Source organism: Eriocheir sinensis, chromosome 2 (assembly GCF_024679095.1).
Source record: "Eriocheir sinensis breed Jianghai 21 chromosome 2, ASM2467909v1, whole genome shotgun sequence".
Taxonomy (NCBI): domain Eukaryota; kingdom Metazoa; phylum Arthropoda; class Malacostraca; order Decapoda; family Varunidae; genus Eriocheir; species Eriocheir sinensis.
The window spans coordinates 9,980,410-9,985,409 of record NC_066510.1 but is presented as its reverse complement, the minus strand read 5'-3'; the positions used below and the strand labels follow the sequence as shown (position 1 = coordinate 9,985,409).

Sequence of the window (5,000 nt, the reverse complement as noted above, 5' to 3'; positions counted from 1 at the left end):
TACATATGGTACAATACTGATGGTTAACCCGTCCACTTCTGCTAAGTTGATGCTACTGTAGATCATTATTACCGAGTACTTTGGGGTACAAAATAAAACCGATTTGTGACAGCTGTCATCCAGCCCTGCAGTTTTACCGTGTTCTTGAACACACTCTGGCTCCAGTTACACTTCTTTTTCTTTGACCGGCTGTTCCGCTTCTGACAGCGCCATAATTTCCTATTTAAGTCTAGCGTAGCCGGTCGTTTACACACCTCACAGTTCTTAGCTTCCAAAATAAGTTTATGGTGCACGCAGGTATTGAATAAATCCTTTGGATTACCAGAATATTTCTTGTAAAAGTCCAAAATCTCCAGGTCACAATCCACACAGGCCGCCATCACAGGTGAGACTGATCGCTTGGGTGGCAGGTCGAAAGTGCACACAGGCCGGAGGATTAATACATGATGGCAGGGTATAGTTAATTTAAATATATTAAACCGATGCGAATGATTGTTATTACTAGCCAGATTATAGAGAACGAGTTAACGGTGACCAGATGTGTAACGTTGTCTCATAATAATTATAGGGATAATTACATATTGTAGACATTTCTAACACACGAACTACATGCTACTGCGTCATACCAAGGTGTTAAGAGGCTCAGTCTGCTTAGCCCTCGTGAAACCACAACACTGGACTTACAATTTCAACGCAACTCTGTTGATTTCAATGACATACTGTAGGTTTACTAATGACAACCGTGCTCTGAAAGTTTCACTAATGTGAAGCAAATAAAGTATCCTATGCACTCCACATGCTATTTTTTCGGCATATTAGAAGCAGTAGTTAGCTAGATTAACCCAGCCCTTTCCCATACCGTGCCATAGCAAACAATATTTTTCTTTTTTTGCTTGCTAAAAAAAAAAAAAAAAAAAAAAAAAAAACATTATTATGTTCCCATGAAGAAAACATGATATTCCAAAAATGAATAATAGATATTTAGCTCCAGAAATGCGCTGAAAGGTTTAAGTCGTAGGAAGTAGGAAATACAATAAAAGGAAGCCTTGGGGATCTTCCTATAAAACAGTTTTATAAGCTATTTGAAGGGCTGGAGCGCGAAGCAAAATGACTAATAATTTATGAAGTCTCAGAAGTATCGTTTTTTTCTCGACAGGTTGAAAGTAAGCTTTTTTTTTACATCAAACAAAAAAAGAGTACAAAAGAAAAAAAATGCCCGCTACTCGCCGCTCCCACAAAAGTAAAAAGTAAAGAGTAGCCAAAAGAGAGGTCAATTTCGGGTGGAGAGGTGTCTTGATACGCTCTTCTTGAAAGTGGTCACGTCATAGGCAGGAGGAAATACAGACGAAGGAAGACTGCTCCAAAGCTTACCAGTGAAGGGGATGAAAGAATGGAGATGCTGGCTAACTCTTGCATAGGGGGTTTGGACAGTATAGGGATGAGCATGAGTAGAAATTCGTGAGCAGCGAGGCCGCGGGAGGGGGGCAGGCATGCAGTTAGCAAGTTCAGAAGAGCAGTCAGCACAGAAGATAGAAAGAGAAGCAGCATGGCGGCGGAATTTAAGAGGTAGAAGGCTGTCAGTAAGAGGAGGAGAGCTGATGAGACGAAGAGCCTAAATTACTCTCCACTCTATCGAGACGTACGAACAGCGGAAGCCTGACGTTGCTGTGACGTCTATACCCACTCACTACTTTCACTCCTGTCTTCCCCTTCCTCCTTCTCCCCGCCCTCCCCATTCTCTCTCTCTCTCTCTCTCTCTCTCTCTCTCTCTCTCTCTCTCTCTCTCTCTCTCTCTCTCTCATGCGCACAATACATATAAAATTCAGCCATGCACATGTTACTTTTCTATAGGGACAAATAATTCTAAAGTATATGCTGATTATGGTAGAGTGGTTTATGCACCCGACCGTGATCGTAGAAAAGGGAAAAGTGCGTACTGAAGCACAGTACTAAGAATCATATAAAATGGAGAGAACGGAACACTGAGAAAAAAAAAGCCTTCTAACTTAAAAAGTTTTAAAAAAATAAAGCTGTAGCCAAAAAAATCTGAAAAAAAAAAAAATACATCGTATATACATATTTACACACACACACACACACACACACACACACACACACACACACACACACACACACACACACACACACACAAATAGGAGAGGCAACATGGCGGCGGAATTTAAGAGGTAAAAGACTATCAGTAGGAGTAGGAGAGCTGATGAGACGAAGAGCCTTAGACTCCACTCTGTCCAGGATTGCTATGTGAGTGGAGCCCCCTCACACGTGAGATGCATACTCCTTACGATGTCGGACAAGGCACCTGTATATGGATAGCAACTGTGCGGGGGAGAAGACCTGGCGGCGACGATACAAAACGCCAAACCTCGAGGAAACTGATTTAGTGAGAGAAGAGATTGAAGTTTCCAGTTAAGATTTTGGGTTAAGGATAGACCGAGGATGTTTAGTGTTGAAGAAGGTGACAGCTGAGAGTTGTTGAAGAATAGGGGATAGATGTTTGGAATATTGTGTCGAATTGATAGGTGGAGAAATGGGGGTTTTGAGGCATTGAAGGCCACAAGGTTTCTTTTACCCCAATCGGAATTGATAGCAAGGTCTTTTTCTTTTTTTTTTCTTTTTTTTTTACAGCTAAGGAGACAGTTCAAGGACGTAAAGAAAGAATATAAAAAAAAAGCCCGCTACTCACTGCTCCTGAATAGAGATCAAAGGAGTGTCCAAAAAGAGAGGTCAATTTCGGGAGGAGAGGTGTCTTGATACCCTCCTTTTGAAAGAGTTCAAGTCGTAGGTAGGAGGAAATACAGATGAAGGAAGATTGTTCCAGAGTTTACCAGCGTGAGGGATGAAAGAGTGAAGATGCTGGTTGACTCTTGCATAAGGGGTTTGGACAGTATAGGGATGAGCATGAGTAGAAAGACGTGTACAGCGGGGCCGCGGGAGGGGGGGAGGCATGCAGTTAGCAAGTTCAGAAGAGCAGTATGCATGAAAATATCGATAGAAGATAGAAAGAGATGCAACATGGCGGCGGAATTTGAGAGGTAGAAGACTATCAGTATGAGGAGGAGAGTTGATGAGACGAAGAGCCTTTGACTCCACTCTGTCAAGGAGAGCTGTGTGAGTGGACCCCCCACACACACATGAGATGTATACTCCATACGAGCGCGGACAAGGCTCCTGTAAATGGATAGCAGCTGTGCGGGGGAGAAGAACTGGCAGAGACGGTACAGAACGCCCAGCAAAGAGGAAGCTGATTTAGTAAGAGATGAGATATGAAGTTACCAGTTGAGATTTTGAGTTAAGGATAGACCGAGAATGTTTAGTGTTGAAGAAGGTGATAGCTGAGTGTTGTCGAAGAATAGGGGATAGTTGTTTGGAAGATTGTGTCGAGTGGATAGGTGGAGAAACTGTGTTTTTGAGGCGTTGAAGGAAACCAGGTTCCTCTTGCCCCAATCGGAAATAATAGTAAGGTCTGAGGCTAAGCGTTCTGTTGCCTCCAGCCTTGAATCGTTAAGTTCCTGTGGAGTGGGTCTTCTATTAAAAGAAGTTGAGTAAAGCAGAGTGGAGTCATCGGCGTAAGAATGGATAGGACAGTTCGTTTTGGAAAGAAGATCATCAATGAACAACAGAAAGAGAGTGAGAGATAGGACAGAACCCTGTGGGACACCACTGTTAATAGGTTTAGGGGAAGAACAGTGACCGTCCACCACAGCAGAAATAGAACGATCAGAAGGAAACTGGACATAAAGGTACAGAGAGAAGGATAGAAACCGTAGGAGGGTAGTTTGGAAAGCAAAGACTCGTGCCAGACCCTATCAAAAGCTTTTGATATGTCCAGCGCAATAGCAAAGGTTTCACCGAAACGGCTAGGAGAGGATGACCAGGAGTCAGTTAGGAAGGCAAGGAGATCACCAGTAGAACACCCCTTACGGAATCCATACTGGCGATCAGATGGAAGGTTAAAAGTGGAATGGTGCTTTTGAATCTTCCGGTTAAGGATTGATTCAAAAACTTTAGATAGACAGGAAAGTAAAGCTATAGGGTGATAGTTTGTGGGATTGGAACGGTCACCCTTCTTAGGCACAGGCTGTACAAAGGCATACTTCCAGTAGGAAGGAAAGGTAGATGTTGATAGGCAGAGACGAAAGAGTTTGACCAGGCAGGGTGTCAGCACGGAAGCACAGTTTTTAAGGACAATAGGAGGCACTCAATCAGGTCCATAAGCCTTCTGAGAGTTGAGGCCAGAGAGGGCATAGAAAACATAATTTGGAAGAATTTTAATAACAGGCATAAAGGAGTCAGAGGGGGGATGAGTGTGAGGAATATGCCCAGAATCGTCCAGGGTGGAGTTCTTACAGAAAGTTTGAGCGAAGAGTTCAGCCTTAGAGATAGATGAGACGGCAGTGCTGCCGTCAGGGTTAAGGAGAGGAGGGAAAGAGGAAAAAGTGAAATTGGAGGAGATATCTTTTGGCTAGATGCCAGAAGTCACGGGAAGAATTAAAAGAAGCAAGATGTTGACATTTTCTATTGATAAAAGAAGTTTCGGTAAGTCAGAGAATAGATTTGGCACGATTCCGGGCAGAAATGTTAAGGTCATGGTTAGCGGTAGTTCGTAGGCTCTGTTACCTTTTGAAAGCTGCCTCCCTATCTTTAATAGCACGAGAACAGGCGTGATTAAACCAAGGCTTTTTAGCATGAGGAGTAGAGAAAGTACGTGGAATGTATGATTCCATTCCAGAGACAATCATCTCTGTGATGCGCTGGGCACACACAGAGGGGTCTCTATCCTGGAAGCAGTAATCATTCCACGGGAAATCGGAAAAGTACATCCTCAGGTCGTCCCACCGAGCTGAAGCAAAATGCCAGAAGCATCGCCTCTTCGGTGGGTCCAGAGGGTATACAGGAGCGATAGGACAGGATACAGAAATAAGGTTATGATTGGAGGAGCCCAACGGAGAGAACAGTTTTACAGAGTAAGCAGAAGGGTT

At 43.5% G+C, this 5,000-nt stretch overlaps 1 protein-coding gene across 4 annotated transcripts in view; it reads left to right on the top strand.

Annotated features, from left to right (window-relative positions):
• The window catches only part of LOC126999134 (crustacyanin-A2 subunit-like), a 46,447-nt gene that overhangs the window by 13,856 nt on the left and 27,591 nt on the right, over positions 1-5,000 (top strand). The window lies entirely within an intron of this gene.